Source organism: Pinus tabuliformis, chromosome 6 (genome assembly GCF_031772625.1).
Source record: "Pinus tabuliformis cultivar Carrire ecotype Pingquan chromosome 6, CPIR1, whole genome shotgun sequence".
NCBI lineage: Eukaryota > Viridiplantae > Streptophyta > Pinopsida > Pinales > Pinaceae > Pinus > Pinus tabuliformis.
The window spans coordinates 520,739,771-520,762,315 of NC_142292.1; the positions used below are offsets into that span (position 1 = coordinate 520,739,771).

General features: G+C 38.9%; 1 pseudogene; it reads right to left on the reverse strand.

Annotated features, from left to right (window-relative positions):
- Positions 1-11,551: 11,551 nt before the first annotated feature.
- Positions 11,552-13,012, reverse strand: LOC149259596 (putative UPF0481 protein At3g02645; annotated as a pseudogene).
- Between the last annotated feature and the right edge of the window lie 9,533 nt (positions 13,013-22,545).

Genomic DNA, 22,545 nt, shown 5'->3' on the forward strand with positions numbered 1-22,545 from the left:
ATCCATCACCCAGCCAACAAGAAAGCCATGCAGTCCTTCTTGGGCAAGATAAACTTCCTCCAGAAGTTCATCTCGGATTATGCACAGATAGTTAAGCCCATGCAGGACATGATCAAGAAAGATATAGTCTACAGCTAGGGCAAGAGGGAAAAGTATGCATTCTCCCAGATCAAGCAGGCCATTGTAGAAGCGCCTACACTCTACAACCCAGACTTCAAGAAAGATTTCTTGCTATACACCTTCACCTCTGATAATTCACTAGTTGCAGTACTCACTCATAAGGATGAAACGAACAATGAACGTCCCATCTCCTTCATGAGCAAAAGCATGCACGAACCAAAACTCAACTACCTCGCCATTAAAAAGAAAACATATGCAGTTTGAAAGGCGGTGAAACACTTCAGGCCCTACTTGCTGAAGAACCACTATATAGCCTTCATCCCCCACCTGGCAGTCCACAAATTTCTTGTACAACAAGAGTTGGGTGAATAACGTGCGAACTGGATGACAAGTTTTCAAGAGTATGATCGTGAAATCAAGTCAGTTCACATGATCAAAGGACATGGGCTTTGTATATTTGCAGCTGAAGCGGTACAAGCACCGGAGAGTGAAGAAGAGCTGACTGTCTCGGAGTGGGAAATTGAGATCTATGATATAAGGTGAGAAACAACCACTGAAGATGGAACCTCTTGGTATGCAGATGTGTGCCATTACCTTGAGCACGATACCATACCCTATCACTTTTCCATCAGATAGAAGAGGGAATTACGCTTCAAATAATTATCATATTAGTCGGTGCATGGAGTGCTTTACAGAAAGCATAGTAACATAGTTTTTCTCAGGTGCTTGGAGGCACATGAATCAGACAAGGAACTTCAAGATCTGTATGACGGACCCGCTAGGGGTCGCTTTGCAGGAAACACAACTGCACACAAAGTTATGCGAGCCAGTTTCTATTAGCCCACATTATTCAAGGATGCACATGCTTATGCCCATAAGTGCCCATTCTGTCAGCGATGCACCGACAGAACATGAAGATCAGTAGTCCCATTGCACCCTGTTGCAATGACCGAACCATTCCAACGGTGGGGCATGTACATCATTGGGGAAATATTCCCACATTCGTTAAAGCAACACCATTACATTCTAATAGTAACTGATTACTTCACACGGTGTAGAGAAGTAGTTCCTCTCAAACAAGTGAATGACCAGGAGGTTATCAGCTTCCTCCAACACAACATCATCTCATGCTTCAACATTCTGGTATCACTTTTTTTTTAATAATGCAACGTACTTTTCGTCTTTGAAACATTATAATATTCCATTATATAATGGTATCGTGCTGAAACACTCATCTACTTATTACCCACAAGGAAACGGTCTCGTAGAATCAACGAATAAAAACCTCATCCGCATAATAAAAAATATTTTTTTCTCTGAGTAGTGCAATTGGCATACCACCTTGATGAATGCATTATGGGCTGACCATGTAACACCCAAGAACTCTCTGAATACTTCACCGTATGTCCTATTTTATGGTAAAGAAGCCATCCTTCCATCAAATATTTACTTGCCTACACTTCAGCTTTCCCGTGAATCCTAGGGCAAGCCTTGCCAGCTAGTTCAGTGTAGGATGGATGCTCTCCATAAGATTCAGGAAGAAAGGATGAAATCAAAAGAAAAATTCACACTCCACCAGAACCGTATCAAGAGATGGTTCGATAAGAACTCTGTAGGGAAAGCTAACTTCAGTGTTGTTGACTTGGTTCTGAAATGCGATAAGTCCCAAGAAGACAAAGGCAAACATACGAAGTGCCAGCCCTTGTGGATTCGTCTGTACATAGTCCATAAGAAGCTTGGCCCACATAGGTACCATCTCCAATCACTTGATGGGAGGATTGACAACCTTCTTGTCAATGGCTAAGATCTCAAGCACTACTTCTAGTAGGTCGGGCCGCACCCCATGTCATGTACATGTTCTACTTGCTACTTGTTGTTTTCATTTTGTTTTCCTTGCTTATGATCTTTGTTTTATTTTGGTTTGTTTTGCTTACTATTTTTATTTACGTTTGTTTTGTTTGCTTGATATCTTACTATTTTTGCTTCCAGAAATAAGTGTTGCCAACTACTAGGTTCTGACTTTTGAATAGAGTATGTGGCTAAGATTTGAAGAGACTTGTGACACTGTAGCACTTGGCCAGTCTTGCATTCATCTTCTCTATGCTTGCTTATAACCTTTGGCCGATGAAGTCTTGATAGAAAATACGAGCCACCTGCAAGGGAAGTTTTGGTCCAACCATGGACCTGTGTCTACACTAGGAAGCCCCTTGCCTATACTCGGCCTTTTTCTCTGTGCATTCAAGCTCATCCAACTAGTAGAAATGGAGAAGGGGAAATTTAAATCAGAAAACCTATGTCAGAGGTCTTACATGCTTCTTTGAAGGAACAACCTCTTCTTCTCTCAATAAGTCGGGATCCCTCTTCCACCCCAAAAAGTAAATAAGTGCTTATGCACAGTCCTCTTGAAAAACACAAAGGCTAAAGAAGAGAAAGGCTTCCTCCATAGAAAGGTGAAGCATGAAACTCCACCGGGGTACTAACCAGGCTCGCTGGCACTGGAGCAATGCGTGTGTTCCTGCGTGACTCTGTGAGGGTACTATCCAAGCCTGCTGGCAGCAGAGCAACACCACAGATGAAAACTTATACTCTAAAAATATTCAACTCGCAAGCTAAACTACCCTTCCTGGATTCGAAACACTGTGATCAAGATGAACTTTTGATTTTGTTTTCCTGAGTTGGAAAACGGTGAACCATGTATGTCCACGGGGTAAGTGGGGAAGCTGAAGTAACCCACAAAAAAATTCAATACTCCTTGAAAGACCAAGGTCTTGTGCTCTCAATGAACCAAAATAGAGAATCTAGAATTCTACCAATGTGTTGCCAAGTGTTGTAGTGGCTACAACCACCCTTCAAAATTTTGGCCCACACCCAACTTCAGAGCATCCCTTGAGAGTTTCACTTGATGATTGCACACACTCAGGTTCCCTCCGTGAACTCGTGTGAGTCTTCGCACCCATCTTGCTTGACCATTTCACCCGAGATTTTGCATGTTGAGGTCAATGTCATGCTTGCGACCATGTTCTGGTCATGCTCAAAGTCTTCGCTTTGTGTGTATATGTTGTGTTCGCTATATAAACATATGTCGCACTCACACACAAAGTCACATACATTGTCACACAAGAATCATCACGGTCGACCAACAATCAATAACAAGTGTCGCACTTGTCTCTCACACTATCAGTTAGTCATGTTAAGCATGCGTGTCTGGATGGTTTGAGTTGTCTCATCGTTAAGTCACGTAAGTGTGTGTTTGCAAAATCAAATATGCATATTTCACTCGATCACACACTTGGTCATTTTGCTAAAGTTCTGATGACCATACTCCCCTCTGACAACCAGACCATCACCCTGTCGTCGACTCGATCAACTATCACCCAAAATAATGTAGAAGCACCAAGCAAGTCATTTCAAGCTATGCTGCCCACAAGAAAATCAATCAACCTTCATGCTAGTCCACTGGAGAGTTTGTCCTGGCATCAAACCCATGACTGACTCCCCTAAAAAATTGCGCAGAGGCTGTAGACCTTGCCTGCTCCACTAATTGAGAAAATTGTGTAGATAGGCTAAATAGACACAAAGTGCCTATCCTTGTCTCCTTCAGAAAATCGCATAGATTTTCCAGCCAGACCTCCCAACAGTCGACTAGTTCCTCACCAAGGAAATTGCAGAGTTTTAATGAGCAATTCCTCTACTGCCCAGCAATCTTCTTAGCTCATAAATTATGCAAAGGTGATCAGCAGGGTAGCCTCCCAGCATCAATGCAGTTTTTCCCACCAGCAGCTGATTTCCACTTCCCTCTAGGAATTGCACAATTTTTTCTGCCAAGCTCCCACAGCTAACTGCCAATTCCCCTCAGGAATTGCGTAGTTTTTGCTACCAGTGACCCAATAGCTAACTGCCAGTTCCCCTCAGGAATTGCGCCTTTTTTGATACCAGTGTCCCAACATCCAGCTGCCAGTGCCCTCCAGGAATGACGTAGTTTTTGCTACCAAGCTCTCGCTGCCTGCTCATTCTAGAAATTGTGCAGATTTGGCTTACCCAACCTTCCTGAAGCTTGGACTGTTCCTCTCAAAATATGCTCAGTTTTGTCCTCCAGCTGACCTAGACCCCGCAGACAATCACTGTTGATCCGGATTTCCCATATCCATCACCTAGTGACTCTTATGCAATTTTCATCAGTAGTGCCTGGAGCCTCCATCCCGCCTCGTAACCTTGTTATCTCTCGCGATCACCTACATCCGAAATGATCATGCATTAGGGTAGACTAGGAGATTTTTGGATTTGATGTCGTCTCGTCATGAGTGACTGTAGATACATGTACACAAACAAACATGGCATGACGACGGATGGGATGAACAAAGGGAGCACATCTAGAAGGATAGGTTCACCACTAGACAAACAAATGATGCATGAGAAGTGTTGGCTTGTTGGGGCTTGACCCAGGTTCGGAAGAGTTATTAGCCAAACAAATCCCGCACTACTGGCCCTTTTGGCAACAGCCCGCAGAGCGTGGACTGAAGTCTCACCCGAGGTAGTAGGGGAGGGTGTTGGAACTAGGTTTCCGCACCCTTGGGATGTCTTGATGTTGCTAGGAGGGGTCGCAAACCATTTTGCGGCCTTGTGCCACTCTGTATTGTTGTTGAGCTTTCACGTAGATCCGTACAAATGCGCTTTCTTATTAATGAATTTATTACAAATCTGATCTTCTTCTTACAGTCTTTAAGCAAACATTTAGCAATAAAACCTAGTGCGTGCAATCATAATTCTTAAAGATAGTGTGTAAATTCAGAACATAATCATATACGGTAGATGCACATATATAAAAGACGTGCATACACAGAAGATATGCACATATAAGAAATTTATGCATATACGAAAGATATGCGCATATACGGAAGTTGTGCATATACAATAGATGCACATATACGAAAGATATGCGCATATATTGCGTATATGCACAATTTCCGTATATGCGCAATTTCTGTATATGGAATTTGTGCATATACGAAATTTATGTATATACAGAAGAGATGCTCATATCTTCCGTATATGCACAATTTCCACATATGCACAATTTTTGTAAATGGAATTTGTTCATATACAATGTAGATACATAAACGTGCATATACGGAAGATATGCACATATAAGAAAGTTACGGATATACCAAAGATATGCACATATCTTCCGTATATGCACAATTTTCGTATATGCGCAATTTTTGTATATGGAATTTGCGCATATACGATACAGATACATAAAAAACGTGTATATACGAAAGATATTCGCATATCTTCCGTGTATGCACAATTTCCATATATGCACAAAAATGCAGCCTCTATATAGGCGCAACCTCTATATATACACATCTTCTATATATACGCAACTTCCGTATATGCACATATCTTCTATATATGGATAAACTTTTGTATTTGCACATATATGAAAGTTGTGCATATACAAAAGAGATGCACATATATGGAAGTTGCACATATACGAAAGATATGTGATACAGAAGATGTGCACATCTTTAGTATATGCGTAACTTTTGTATATGTGTATATCTTCCATATATGCACTTATTTAGTATATGTTCATTTCTTCGGTATATGTTCATATTTGGAAGTTTCACATTTATAATAGATGTGCATATACAATAGATGTGCATATATGGAAGTAATCTCTGCTTCCCTTGCATCTTGTAGGCGAACCTGGCTAGCATATGAAAGTCTTCTTACACACTTATGTTTTCCACCTCCCTTTAGTCACACATAATGTAGTAGGAGAAAGAGTAAGCGGCCCATTATCCGCACATCATTTCTTTTTCATGCAAGGAACAATTGAAATATAGTGTAATTAGGAAGATCTCTCATTCTTGGACTTTGATACATCCCTTCAGATTAAGGGGGGAATGTTAGATATCTAATCCTCCACTGATGGTTTGTGTAGTTTCCATCATCAAGGCTGGGCTGTCATCTAGAACTGTGCAGTTCTCAAGCTTAAGGTTGGCCTGCCAAGAGGGATTGCGCAATTTCTGGAGGCAAGGTTGGCCTGCCTTCCAAGATTGTGCAATTTCTGGAGGCAATCTCAGCAATGTTGCAAGGTGTAGTCAGAAGGTTGCTTGTAGCTGTAAAAGTTCAGATCAAGGTCGAAACAAAGAGTCACAATTACCATATAAAAAGATAAGTCTTGAACATACCATGAATACTTGACGACAATAGAAGATAAGCTTCTGTGGACAGAAATAAGGCTCCAAAATCAAAGCACAGGAAAAATTTTGGAGGATGGTTGTAGCAGCTACAATAGTCAGACATCACTAACACCAACCAGATTGGTCTCTACCCAAGTTTTCTAGGGCTCCAGAGCATTTGTCCCAACTATGGCTCCAGGAACTAATAACTCAACCCATAACCTTCCAGGGCTCCAGAGCGTTTGTCCAACCAAGGCTCCAGGACTAGTAACTCAACCCAAGTTGTTCCAAGGCTCCAGATCGTTTGTTCCAACCAACGGCTCGAGGAACTAGTAACTCAACCCACAGCTATAAGGAACCTGGGCACCAATCAGAAACATGTGGAAAAACCCACAATACCATGGTTATCCAAGAAATGGAAAGGCTAGGAAAAAACACTATCAATCCAGGTAATCCTCCATGTCAATGACATATTATAACTAAATAACCAAATGCATATACCATGCATGCCAAAACTAACAAGGAAATCATACATGAAACTCGATACTTGCAAGGCAATCCCGCTGTAGTTGTTGATCCTTCTATCCCCTTGCCCTTTCTTACTTTTCCTTTGCCTTCTTTCTCCAAATCCATGAAAACTAGAGTGCTCCAAGCATGCTCCAAGATTTCTCTAAGTGTGCAAGATTATGAGAGAGAGAGAAAAAATAATGAGAGTGTCAAAGACTGAACTCACAAAACCCGTGAACTAATCCTCGGAATCCTTTTTATCATTGAGGCCTCTATTTTCTTCATTTTCCTTTATTTTTCCTTGAATTTTCCTCACATGCAATTCTATGACCTTTCATCTCCCTTTTCTCCTATTTTCCATTATTTTCATAAATAAATTCCAATTAATTCCACTTTGTCTTTGCCAATTCCCATAGTCATTAATTAATCACCAATGATCCCCATCACTATGTTTTACCAAACATTCTATTTGCAATATGTGTCGCGTGACCTTGGTTATTATTTTTATTTATTTGCATAGGAAATCAACCAGGGGTTGTTACAGGAGCTCGGTCATAAGGTTAAATTACCCAAAGGATAAGACAATGGAGGTATGGTTAAGACGATAGTCAAAATCGATGAGGGGTTGGGTCAATGATTTGGAGAGATGTGGCCTGAGGGATACATGTTATGGAAAAATGGAACACGTGGAAATTGGAAATGGCAGGAACATATTAATTGGACAATATCCATGGATTGGGTGTGATGGTAGGCATAGGATGTCTGCAGATCTAGTGGAATTTCTAAATTCTCACGATGTTTATTATATTGTAGTTGTGGCTAGATATGATCCCTCAGATGTTGATAATCATTTATGGGCGTCTACTCAAGATTTAGAGATCTTCCCTGTTTTTATAGGTGAATGGAATATATTTTTTTTATGAATTTGGGGAAAGCAAGTATTTTTTTAAATAGGGATGAAGAAGATAGTCTTTCTTGGTCTAAAAACAAGAAATGTGGGGTTATTTCAGCAAAGCATGGATACCATGCTTTGATTAAGCAAAATATGTCTTGTAATTCACAATGGTGGTTTGATTTAGTTTGGAAATGTCAAGGACTCCAGAAATGTCGTCTTGTTTATCGCTTCTCCTTGAAATGAATATTCTTAGTTGGGATTTTTTAGCAAAAAAAGATGGGAAGGTCACGGATTTTGTATTTTATGTTGTCAGAACAGTGAATCTATTGACCATTTATTTGTTTTTTCCCTTTCGTTAAGACTGTTTGGAAAGAGGTTTTGTTAGTCCTTAAAACAAAAGGTTGGTGGTTTGGAAATTTTGTTAAAGAAAGTTTGTGGCTTTAGGTTCAGAGATTTAGTTTGTCCTCTTTTAAATTTATCCCCACATTTATGATGTGGGGCATTTGATTAGGGATAAATAGTTTTTTTTTAGAATGATGTTGTATGCTCAACAATAATTGCACATAATTCTAGAGTTTCATTTTTGGAATATGTCAAGCCCTTGAAATCAAAGAAGATAAGAATTATAAGGGAGCTAGTGTTATTTGAAGGAAATGTATGGGGTTTCTTTGATGGTTGTTATCAAAGGGAGAATTGTGGGGTCGATGTTTCCATTCTATTCCCTAAGAATGTGGTTCTATAATGTTAGTTGGGCATTGGAAATGGAACGAACTTTGTTGCTGAGTTGATTGCTCTATGGTGTGCTTTAAGGTTAGATTTGTGGAAGTAGGTGAAGGTTTTCAAACTAATTGGTGATTCTAAAATAATAGTGAGTTGGTTCAATGGAAAGGTGGATCTCCGAATCCTTCGCTTGGAATCATGGAAAAGGAAGATCCAGTTATTACAACAACGGTTTGAAGATCTTAAGATCCTTCACGATTACAAGGAGCATATTGTTCTTATAGATCTACTCTCAAAGGAAGCTTTAATTTTGGATGTTGGCATTTGTACCTGTTCTAAATTCCACAATAGTGTTATATTGTTAATTTTTTCCTTTAATCTCTTTAATCTTTCTTTTCCAATGACTAATTAGTCTTTCTTCTTTAAGTATAACTGAAACATAATTTAGATGTTACAAAAAATCAAATAAACTACCATGTAACCAAAAACTTACACTTTTTTATTTCTATTCTAAAAATTTAAAAAAAAAAAAAAACATATTTTTCCTTTTATAAAAACATAAATACATATTTTAATTTTAATTTCATTATTTTCATATATTAATTTTTAAATTTTTACATGGTAAAAGTGTTAAAGCTTATCTATTTCAAATTTTTACATGGTAAAAGTGTTAAAGCTTATCTATTTCAAATTTTTACATGGTAAAAGTGTTAAAGCTTATCTATTTCATATGGTTTGAAATATGAATATAACACCTAAGTTAAAATGCAATATACACCTATAGCAACTTACATACATTTTGAATTTTAAAAATGATCAAAAGAAGTTTTAATTTCTTTCCCTAGCTCAAAGTAAGGAGAAGAGATAATGAGCCCATGAGGCTGTGAAGAAATAATAACACTCACTGTAATTGAAATTTATTATTTTTTAAATTTAGTTACATAAATGCTTACATGTATTTGTATTGTTAAATAGAAGTTTCATTAACTTGACGTTAATGAACTCAAAGTTGTTATAGAATATCCAAGCTTATAAAAAATAAGAAATAAGTCTTCTCAAATCTATTTTAGGTAATTTTTCCGATCTTATTCCATTCAATGTATTTGGTATTTTTGTAACTTTCAAATTATTATATTATATTATATTTTTTATTTAATGAGATAACTTTCATATCTTTTTATTTTTAATTTGTTGTAAATATGATATATAAATATATTAAAATTTTTAATTGCAGTTACAAATAATTAGAAATATAAAATTAAAATAAATTATTTATATAATTAAGAGTTATTTTTATTTAGTTAAGACTTAAGTTAATGGTCCAAGAATCAAGGGTATCTGAGAGGAGTGAAAGCCTACCCTTTATGGACCACGAGTAAGTGGGTAATCCAAGTGGTGTGGTTTTCCTTGAATAACAATGATGAGCTAGCTTGCATTCGTGGATAGCAAATAGTAATGGTTGTCCTCATTCTTGGTTTGACAATTCAGCTATAATAGGTTTTTCCACTATTTAAAAAGAAAAAATAAGAACAATAGAAATATGGGCTTGGAGTATTGTGCTGAAATTATTTTTTCTTGACTAAGAGCTACTCCGAACAATGATGAGTCAGCTTGCATTCATGGATAGCAAATAGTGATGGTTGTCCTCATTCTCAGTTTGACAATTCAGTTATAATAGATTTTTACACTATTTAAAAAAAAGGAACAATAAAAATATGGGCTTGGAGTATTGCCGTGAATTTTTTTTTCTTGGCTAAGAGCTAGACTTTTTCGGACGTAAGGAAATAAATTAAATGCCCAAGACCCAGAGGAATCTAGCATGAATGAAGGCCTAACCCTTTAAGGGCCACAAGTGGGTACTTACAAGTGGTGCGGTTTTCCTTGAATAATAGTGATGAGTCAACTAACATTTGAAGATAGCAACTAGTGATGATTGTCTCTATTACTAGTTTGACAACTAAATTAAGATAAATTTTTCCATTATTTAGAGAAAAAAAACCAATAAAAATGAATGATAATATCTCCATTTATGACTCATGTAAATATAAACTCATAATATTATCTGTTGCATGAAATTTGACACTTAAATTTCTGAATATGTACATGATTAGTTGAAAATCTATTTGTACACGACATAGTTTACAATCGAAGTAGACAGTAGTATCTAAAAGCAAAAAGACAAGCCCTGACTGCCAATATGACTCATATGTAAATATGAACTCAAAGATTTCGAATGTTATTGATACTGCCACTCATGATCTGGTTTGGAAAAAATTTAAAAATACAACTGAAGTGTGTAACAAGTACGAGGACAACAGGCCATCTTAACTTCATTGAACTTGTATAAATGATATTTGTGACGTAAAAAGCATATAAATCATAATTCTATTCGTACTACTAAAACATGAGTTTGCTGAATATGAAGTGATATAAACAATTATTCATTAGTCTCATAACATGAGTTTGCTGAAAATGAAGTGATATAAACAATTGTTCATTAGTCTCATAGTGTCTCTTTCATGGATATAAATAATGCAGTTTTTTAGAAGTGTTTTTTAATTTTAAAAAGCAACTCAACAATTAAATCCATGGATCAAGAGAAAGGGTAAGAGGTACTGGAAATCTGCTATGTGCAACAAAATTTCTGATTGTTTTTGTACATGTCCACAATATTCATACAATTGACAATCAACCTGCTAATCACTACAACTAAAGCCCATTCATGATTTCATTGCCAAACCCAAAGGCAGCAAAAACAGTTTGAATAAAATATTCAAAAGAACTTATCGTACACTTTAACTCATCCTCTACATTTTGTACTTGTTATAGCCATCAACATGCAAATCACTTAATAAGCAGAAAAGCGCCGGATCTGCATGGATCCCCTGTTTTTCTTGCTTTCTGGCTCTTCTCAGGTTGAAAAACTGTTCTGTGGACGATCTTCTTCTTTGAAGTGTTGATCCGTAGATTTCAATGTTATCTTCTTAGTACGATCTGATATAATCCATGAAAATATGTAACTTTCTATGTTAAGGACGATCTGATATAATCCATGAAAATATGTAACTTTCTATGTTAAGGAATGAAAGTCTGTTTTTTTCGTCTGAAAAAATAAATAGAAAGCACCGGATCACATACTATTGTAATGCAGTGATTTGAAAAAGAAAAATCATTTGAAAGGCCACCTGAGATCATGGTTTATATACTGAGAATATTGAGAAGAGGGTTTGCACAGCGGTAAGCAACACTACAATAATTGTCGCCGCCAGAGCTAAACTTCTCCACGGCGATGAGAAATGCTCCTTCATGAGCTCGGCAAACCAAACCTTGAATTTACTTCTGTACTGAACATTCACTTGTCGTTTCAGTTGCCCGAGTACATCTACCCGGCTAACGGTGACTCCCTTACATAGACCATTGAAGAGATCGGCAACCTCTGCGTCGCTCCCAAGGTAATTTGTAACGATGTTACTTCTTCTCATCACAGCCATGTCTTCATCAGAGTCGATCAGCTCGTCCATCAAACTCAGGTAACACGTCACATAATTGATTTTAGATGCCTTGCACACCTCAAACGCTACTAGGTTACGGAAGAGTACCTCTATCTGGTCTGATATTGATCGGCGGAAGACAAATTGTGGCTCTCTTAGCCTCAAATCTAATCTTCTTGATGCCTCCATCCGATCGCTCAAATTTGATCCCAGCATTTCTTAATTCCACTGCACGAGGGATGCGTTTGACGTCATTTTCTGCTCCTTCGTCTGGGCCGTTGGGGTCGATTTGATCATCTGCATAGACAATCAGCCCGTGCAACAAGCCCAGAAGATGCTGAACATGTTTATCTGGCTGCGGCCATGACCAATTACTCATATCGTAATTGAAAGGATAAAACTTGGACCTTGTAGCTTTTACCAGCACTTTGAAAAGCTTTCTCTGGACCTCAACAATAGGGACCAAGTCGAGCTCCAGTTGTAGCAGCTTTCGGAGAACGGTTACAGGGATTTGATTCTCGAGCATCAAAATGTCGTTCAGTATATCGAACCCAGTGTAATCAATCTTATTTCTCTCAAAAATAGGTTCATAGTAATTACTCGCGTCCGCTACTGGGAATTTGTCGCTGCCCAGAGTCCTCAATACCTCTAAAATGAAGCAACCAGTCAAAACTGAGCATCATAGCGAGGTTCTCTCCGTCGCAATCGATTTTTTCTTCGTAGCCCTCCCTGATTTCGTCCTCCACCTGCAGGATCACATTCTTTGCTTCGGGAGAAATTCATATTATTTGGAACGTTGGCGAGGTTCCTTTTGATATTAAACCGCGTCGTCATTCTACACAGGGCTCTTCCTTTGTGATTATCCATGGAAGGGAGCTCTGCTTTCCTGTGATGATACAGACCCAACGAAACTATTTTAGGAACATATGCTTCTTCTTTTTTGAGTCTTTCAGGAAGTTGGGAACTTTAAATATCGACACAGCGGACGGCGATCGCAGGCAATCAACATCGCAATTCTGTTGAATAGTGATAGTCCATTCTTCCTCGCTGATCCATTCTCGGTGGCAATTGCCGCGACATCGATCTATCATTGTCACTCTCGGAACCAGAGTCAGTGGGCAGAACAAAGAGGTCCGGCTGTAATTAAGCATTCACCCATGATTGATTTATGGCTACAAACACAGGTTTCGGTTTCAGAAGAACACTAGTAGAGGGCAACCAATATTTCCGACCCCATAGACCCATTAATACACCCTCAAGGACATCGATACAAGTTCAAATTTCGAATTTGGGCATGGCGGGTCTTGTGTTTTGTATGAGGCCATTTCAAATTTCGAATTTGGGTGGGGCGGGTCTTGTGTTTCGTATGAGGCCATTTCATGGCTATCAATATCAGAGGAATGGATGGGCCTATCTTACGCATGCTTCCGCGTTTCATGACTATTTATACAAACAGCCAAATGGATGGATGATCATATCATGAACATCTCCATAACTATTAACCAGAAAGTGTTCACCTGAAAATTAAGTATACTGATTCACTGGTAAATAGATGTTAGAGTTGACTGGTAAATAGATGTTAGAGTTCCCATGTACCGATGTACTTAGAAGGTGCATTAATGAATCTATAGAGTTGGAAATAGGCCTTGCCAAAGCTAACCAGCCTGCCATAGGGCATTTAATGCACCATATGACAGCCATTCAACAATACATGAACATGGTATGCATCACGAAGCCTCATCTGAGATGTGACGGGTGGTTGTGACTAGCGGAGGGACCAACCATCAATGAGAATTGGCGCCTGCTTAATCTCTAATTGGTGGTTGCTTACTGCGTACTTTTGAAACCCAATATTCTCTGGCCATCTAAGCGCCCATGGTACACCCATTTGAATTTGGAAACCCTGCCATTCATATTTTAACCCAGTTTGAAATTTGAAAATGAATCTGCACCATTCAAATTGTAACCTGATTTGAAATTTGAAATTGTCCCAAAATGAAGGCCCAGGCCCTCTGCTGCAGCTCCATCTGGCCATACATGTCCAACAAGAAAATGATGGAGATCAACCCGGAGAACCCCATCAAGGAGGAATTGAGAAAGAGCGTTGAGACTGACAAATATGATAAACTGATGAAGAATCTAGTGATGTTCTTGTATGAAGCCGCTCTAGTTACCTAGTCAAGTGATGTTCTTGTATGAAGCCGCTCTAGTTACCTAGTTGTCCAAGGTGGAGGAGCCAAACACATTCGTTGCCAGAATTCACAGGATGCTCAAACTTGGCCTAAGCATGAGGACGAATCCAACAAACATCAAAGGCTACTACTGATCAACTCCATGAGATAGCCCCTCTGCTCAGCAAAATTTTATGAGGGTTTTCTCCTTTTTTTTAATTGTTAATTTTAAATACATGGAGATGGATGTTGTGATAAATGTTTTATATTTATTGTTGTATTTTGAATTCAGTTAATGAAAGAAAGCTACTAGACTGCTATCTTTTTGCAGATATTTTACATATAAATAGTATTATATTCTGTGTATTTGTAGAAGAATATTTTGTTCCAAATGTATTTTGGAAATGAATGTCTATTACCATATCTTTTTAGAAGAATATTTTGTTCCAAATGTGTTTTCAAAATAAATGTCTATTACCATATCCGAAGAATATTTTGTTCCAAATGTATTTTGGAAATAATGCCCATTACCATATCTGCTTGAAAATGACATTAATCATCTTTGGCTTTGGCTTTGGCTTTGGCTTTTGCTTTTTAAAATAGGGAAAAATCGTTTTTATGAATATTGGTATAATCTTTTGAAAAAATTATAAATAAATTTAAAATTGTTGATATTTCATTTGGTTGCAGGGTGAAAAAAAGAATAATCATAGAAAAATCTAGACAGAATAATCATGGAAAAACCTAAATCATACTCGATAACTTTTTCCTTCCCTTATTTTGTGATTAGTCTGATGGTCATAATGAATATTATTTTTTTGGTTGGATACACACATTGTAACTAGCAGTGAGACGAACCATTTTCAGTCAAGGAACAACAATACATGTAACTGGAAGCATTGTCACTATTAAATTCGCACAAAGTATGAAAATTTTAGCTGCAGTTTTTTTTGTATAAGGTAAGAAAATTAGAGTATTGGATGGAAGGAATTCATAATTAATCATGAAAATTTTAGCAGCGGAATTTTTTTTCCAAGGTACGAAAATTAGAGTATTGGATCGAAGGAATTCACAATTAATTACTGAGTGTCAATCTTTCTCTTCATGAAATTTTTCTTTATTTTTTTTTGTAGAAAATTTGTTAATAGCGTGATCATAACAAAAACATCTTGAAACTATTTATTCTTGTTTGCAGTTTTAAGACCAAAAAAAAATATTGAGTAAAGAGAAATTAAACCATTCTTTATTTTTGTTTGCAATTTTAAGACAAAAAAACGTATTGAGTAAAGAGAAATTAAACAATTCTTTTAAATAATTTGTTTTTAATAAAATAAATATTTATCTTTTTGAAATTATTTTTAATAAAAATAATTTACTTTGAACAAAATAAATATAATTAAATTCCAGCCAAAAAAATATTAAAAAGTAAAATTTATATATTTCATATTTTCAAAAAACAATTGTATTGCTATTTATTCTACATTATAATTAAATTCTAGCTAAAACTATATATATTAGAAAGGAAAATTTATATATTTTAGATTTTCAAAAAACAATTTTATTGCTGCTAATTCTACATTCTAATCAGTCTGAGGGAAATATGTAATTCCTTCAGTGCTCAATTTTAAATTGACAAATGTTCATTTAATATAAAAGTAAGTAATTTTTTAAATGTAAAACATTATGAAGGAGATTTTAAAAAAATTCACTCACTTATAAATAAAACATTTCAATGTCCATCATAATAAAATATTTTTTTACTCAAACAAAAAAAATTAAAAATACAAAAAACTAGTTATTACCTAATAAAAGTAATAAGAAGATGTCTAATTCATTCAATTCCTTTTTTTTTTGTAAGCTATGGTAGTACCTTCCTTTTCTATTTATAAAAGAAACAAGTTGTTCCATATATAGCAGATTGATGGCCTCAACTTGCCCATATGGGAAACCAAGTCTGTTGGCCACTTGAGTCTGTTATATGCCATCCAATAACAAAATTTAATGAGTCTTTCAATCCAAGCTAAGTAAACTGCACATCTAAAAACACTAATCATGTTCCAAACTAACATAAAACATCTGAAAAGAAAATGCTAGCCACAAAATGATCAAACTGGAAACTATAAAAAAACTAATATTTTCGGTCAGATTCCACATTAGCTGGTGCTTCCACTGAGTCGCCTAATGCTGGAGATAGCTTCATCAACCATTGCTGGATCTCATCCAGCTTACTGTCTTGCATAATCATGATAATTTGCAGGTTTTTCATGTCCTTTTTTATATTGGGCATACCTTGGGCTATTTCTGCCATTTCTCTCGCCACCTGCTCCAGAGCCCTAGCTAGTAAGCACTTCAAAACCCAGTACACATGTAGGGCTTGCCTGTAAAGCGTCATCCTGCCTCTGGTGTGCCCTGGGTCGGGGATAATATCCCCCCATTCCTCCATCTCTGGCTCAGAATCCTCTTCCATGACGTTGTCTTCCATCTCCTGTATTAGCTGACGAATGTCAGTGTCCATCCCTTCTCTATAAGTGCGAGCAACATCTTGGACAATCATCCTAATAGATTTCCTGCCTCGCCTCTGACTTGCTGGTGTCAAGGTTGTCGGATCGCTTCTACCCGGCTGGCTCTGATGCCCTCTGCCTCCATGACCCCTGCCTCTACCCAGGTGAGCCATCTTTTCCTTTACTGCCTCCTGCTTGCAATTATCAACAGCAAACGTTAGCTTTCTAGGAGCTACTATCTTCCCATAAGTCAGCATGTCCTTGTCACTTAGTCTTCCTTCCCCACTCCCACCTCCCCTGTTACTCTGGAGAATCAATGGTCTCTCCCTCCCTGGACTAAGGTAGATGGGCAAGCCCTCTGTCATCCTGTCCTCCACATGGATTGCATTCTTAGTTTTCTCGGGTTGACCCTCTGCCTTGCTAATACATTCCCCTGGCATGCCTAAACTCTGATCCTCTCGCTTCCTCACCATGCAGACCTCTGACCCGTTCAGACATAGCCCCTCCCCTACAATTCCCAGCTTTCCCTCCTCCTCCAACTTACTATGCATGGCAGAGTGAATTGCAGACCCGCTCAGATGTGGCCCCTCCCCTGCAATTCCTAGCTTTCCCCCTCCTCCAACATACTAAGCATGACAGAGTGAAATGCAGGAGGTGAGCCAAAGGAAACATACCCAGAGTGAAGCTCAACCACAGAAGGTCCCGACACCCGCGTTGCTCTGTTCTACTCCTTCCTTCACAGCACACTGAGCTTTCTTCCTACCCTTGCCACCCTCAAGTATCCCATCCCATCTTCCCTACATCCCATCCCACTACCGTCGTCATTTCTCCCCCCCTCTCCCCCAACTCTCCTGCCACTTCGCTGCCTCGAAACTCCCACAGGCATGCAGGACGCCACCATGTCCGTTTGATCTATGATGAGGGTAGTAGGTGGCCATCCTGGCCGTCCTCTCCCCTGCGTTGTCTTCCTGTTCATACTCTCCCCTTTCCTCACCCCGATCAAGGGCCACCTGTATCTGTTATTTTGAGGTCGTGTCTTCATGGGAATCTTGGGCAAGGATTGCTTTGAGGGGCTCTAATCTAGGCTCCTCAAGTTGGGGCGGCCAGATACTATCTAGCTTGCCACCTTGTTCATTACTTCCCCAATTAGCTAGGAAATCAGCTGCTCTGTTGCCTTCCCTTCTTACATGATTTATGATCATATATTCAAATCGCTTTATAATGGCTTCCAAATCTTGGACCAGGCTAGCCGTCCTCCAGCTTTTCACAACTTTGTCCCAAGTCTTCCCGTTATTAAGTTTCCTTATCATGTCAATAACCAGTTGGGAGTCGCCTTCTACTTCCAAGTTGTTGTATCCATTTCTTATCGTTGTTCTTAGTCCTTGATAAACTGCCATAAGCTCAGCTTCGTTATTGCTCATGATACCACCATGGTCTGAGTATACCCATCTTGTTCTGCCTTGGTCATCCCGAAAGATGCCTCTGAGCCTCGCCAGCCCCGGGTTGCCTTTGGAGGCTCCATCAAAATTCAGTTTGATGAAACCTTCAGAAGGGTGAGAGAAATGGATAGGGCTAATGCTGCTTGTGTCAGGGGGTTTCCGCATCTAAGGAACTACCATTCCTTGTTCTAGATTCAGCTTGTTCAGAATTTGTTCTTCCGTAGGTGTCATTTTCCAATCCTCTTGACTCCAAACTTTTGCTAGAATAGTTTCTCTTATATGACTCAGGGTTCTTTTCCAGACCTGCTCTAGAGGCAGCTCTTTGTTTTGAAAGATTCTCCAGTTTCTTTCTTTCCATATCATCCACATATTCATGCCTACCGCTAGACTCCAGGCTCTTCTAACCACTGGGCTCATGAATTGACCATGCCCCCATTGTTTGATTGTTTCTTTGATGTTATGATGATCTCTATTTGTCCTTCCAAAGAGTCTCCTGATTTCTTCCCATTGTTGCTGGGCAAAAAGACAAGAATTCAAAAGGTGTTCCGGTGTTTCCTGATCCTGTTTACAAAGACAACATCTAGGGGGACCCTGAATTCCACGCTTTTGAAGTTGATCCCATGTCAGAATGTGACCTTTACAAGCCATAGGAAGTGAGTCACTTTTGGCCACCAATTTCCTTGCCATATTTGTTTCCATAGTGGTGTCAGGTCATCTTGTTCCTGTTGCGTGATGAGATTGTAGGCTTCTTTAATCGTGAAGGTTCCCTTCATTGATTGACCCCATCTCAGTATGTCTGGACCTGTTCTGATAGCTATTTTCCTTGTCTTCATTTCTTTTATATACAGCTCTCTTTGTTCCGTATCAATATTCCTATCCCATTCTTCTGGATTTTTCCAAGTTCTCCAAGACTCCTCTTGGCGTTCTTCCTTCCATAACTCGCTAACATAGTTCAAACCTTCCTCTTTTTCCTTCTGGCATGTGTTTATAAGTCCGTGAATATCATTCATTTTCTCCCTTTGTTGCCAAGCTTCTTCCAAAAATTTGGCTGAATTTTCATTCCAAATTTCCCAGAAGGCATGCTTGGATATTATGTCTCTATTTTGACTGGCCAAGTTCCATATTGTAGAGCCTTTTGGGATTTCCTCAAGTCTTAAGATCTCTTCTGTTGTTGCTGGCATGTTATATTTTTTCGTCCAGATTCTTTTCCATAGGTCTCCTCCTCCCATCATCCATCTCCACCAGAGCTTAGCCCCCATTACTTGGTTCAAGGTATATGGATCTCTCAAGCCCAATCCCCCTTCATCTTTACTCTTAACCAGGCCCTTCCAGGATATCAATGCCCATTTCCTTTATTGCTTCAGTCCTCCCCAGAGGAATTTTTTGAAGATCTCTACCATTTTGGCGCATGCACCTTTGGGGGCAGTCGTTGCCAAGAGTTGGTAGATTGGAATCGCTTGTAAGACTGCTTTGACCAGTACTACTCTTCCTACTATATTCAGGGTTCTGAAGGACCAATTAGCCAATCTACTAGTGAGTTTCTCAATGGTTTGTTGCCAATTCGCCATCTTTAGAGGATTCAAGGCTAACGAGGTGCCAAGATATTTTGTGGGAAAATCACCCGAACGGAAACCCAATAATCTTGTCAAATATGTTTTGACATTTCCGGTAGTGTTGAAGAAGTATGTGCATGATTTCTCCTTGTTGATTTGAGTACCAGATGCTTCCATGAAGAGGTCTAGGATCCCTTTTATTCTTTTTACTTCTCTGAGAGAAACTGCACAAAACAACATGATATCATCCACAAATTGTTGGTGTGTGATCGGAAGGTTATTACCCCATATCCGGAGCCCTTTGATTTTCCTTTCCCGCAATTCTTTTTTGATATATCTTCCTAGCCCTTCTGCTGCAATGATGAACAGGAAGGGGGACAGAGGGTCCCCCTGCCTCAGTCCTCTAGAGGCATTGAAGGTTGTAGATGGCATCCCGTTTAGAAGAATGGAGAAATTTGGGGTGGAGATCATAGCTGTGACCCAATCTATCCATCTATTGCAAAAACCAAAGGCCGCTAGTACCGATTTAAGGTATGTCCAATTCAGACAATCGTAAGCCTTAGAGAGGTCCAATTTGATCATCATTCCAGCTTCTTTTTTGGATTTCAAAGAATGCACTACTTCTTGTGATGCTACCAAGCCATCTAGAATTTGGTGACCTTCCACGAAACCTGTTTGTTCTGGAGAGATAATGCTAGAAAGGATTGGCTTAAGTCTTTTGGCCATAAGAGTTGCAATAATTTTATATATTACATTACAAAGAGCAATGGGTCTAAAACCTTGGGGATCTTCAGACTTAGCATTTTTAGGAATAAGAGATAGGAGAGTCGAGTTTAGGCCTAGACATACCTTCTGGTTTCTTCGAGATTCTTCCACCACACCCAGAATGTCTTGCCCTAAGAATTTCCATCCCGCTTGGTAGAATTCCACTATGAAGCCATCTGGTCCAGGAGCTTTATTCTTCTTCATCCCTTTCACGATCTCTTCCACTTCCTCCAGTGTTGCTGCTCTCATAAGAGCTAGGTTTTGATCTCTGGTAATCATACTTGGTATCTCATTGCAGATTCTCCCAATAGCTTCTCTTCTATCTTCTTGGGGTTCCGTAAGGAGGTCTTTGAAATGACTTACTAGAGTCTGTTCCATTTCCTCATGCTGAGTTAAGCGAAGTCCTTCTTCGTTTTTTATAGAGAAGATTCTATTTCTCTGTCTCTGCTGAATCATTGCCTGATGGAAGAACTTCGTGTTCCTCTCCCCCTCTCGTAACCAATTCACTCTTGATTTTTGTTTCCAAAGAATCTCCTCCTATTTCCTTCTTTCTTCAATTTGGCTTATCAGAATCCCTTCCTCTCTAGCAAGTTCCTCGCTTCTGCCTGCTGTTATGATTTCTTGCTGAAGTTTCTTCATTTTCTGGTCTAGAAGCTGCTGGTCCTTGAAGATGTTCCCAAATTCCTCTTTGTTCCATTTTTTTATTTTCTCTTTTAGTTCCTTTAATTTTAATTGGAAGGTCTGCATTCTGCTTCTTCCCCTTTGTTGGCTTTGTTTCCACCATTCTTCCACTTTCGTCATGAACTTCTGGTCTCTAAGCCAAAAGGCCTCAAACCTGAAAGGGTGCTTCTTGGGGCTAGCTTTGATGTCAATTTCCAGTTTGAGCAACCAGTGGTCAGAACCCATTCCCAGAAGGATCATTGCTTCAATGAAGATATCCTAGTTTATTATCTGTTCTGATATTAGGAATCTGTCTAGCCTCGAGGCAATTTGGTGTGTGCCTCCTCTTCTGTTGTTCCATGTGTGAATCCCATTTATCGTTGGTATGTCAACCAATCTTTGTTTCGTAATCATATCTCTGAAGGCTTCCATATCCGAATCTGATCTTCTGAGGCCTCCTCTTTTTTCCTTTAGAGATGTGATCATGTTGAAGTCTCCTCCTACAATCCATGGAGATTTTGGGAAGAGGCTTCAGATTTTTCCCAAGTTTTGAAGGAAGATCCTGCGCTCTCCCAGTATATGTGGACCATATACTCTGGTGAGAAGGACCCATTCTTGTGATCCAATATTCGTGAATTTTCCCAAAATAATTCGAGGTACACTTACCCAATCTTCAAATTGAATTTCCTCTGTGTTATAGACATTTTTGGGCCCTGCAACCCCAAGCATAAAATGTCCATAAAGCAAGGGCTCCTAAGTCCCTAAAAGTGTTGTTCCAACCCCTAAAGGAACAAGGTCAACTTATTACAACTTCTCCCATAAGTTCTCCATGAAAAAATACTCAGAACTGGTCAAAACAAGGTCATTTCACTTGCTCCATGGCCAGGGTGCGATGCATCTCACCTAAGTACACTCAGTGGGTGCGTTGCATTTCAAAAAGCCCTTCTATGGGGTGCGATGGGCAAGAAGAGACAAATGGCAGTGTCAATCTGTGAGGTGGAGAAGCATGGAATCTTCCAGAAACTTCTCCTATGACACTTGCCTCTCTGAATTCGACCAAGGATGAGTAAGAGATCATCAATCTCCAAGTGGAAGCAAGAACTATCAGAGGGAAGATACTAATCAAATCACAAGCTGACTCATCTCCCTTACAGATATCTATATATGGATCCCTCATCCCAGAGATCCAAAGGCTGGAATTTTGCATCTTGTAAGGAATTGCTGTTAGTTTCTTGAGGCAACATCATAGTGTTGGGTGATCTAAGCTTTGCATGAGGTGAAAGAAGGGCTTACTTGCTGAGAGGATGATGCTGGGTCAGAACAGCTGGTTATAACTCTCTTGGCTCTTTCTTGATTATCAATAAATCTATTCAAGTTTTCCTCCATACTCTTGTGTAATCTGTATTTTGTGCATTTGTATGGTCAATTTACATCTGACCCTAGATTGTTTATGATAATAGATCCATGTTCTGGTATAGTTTTATGCTGCTTTGATCCTACAGGTACTCTGTGAAGCTGGGTATACGAGAAGGCAA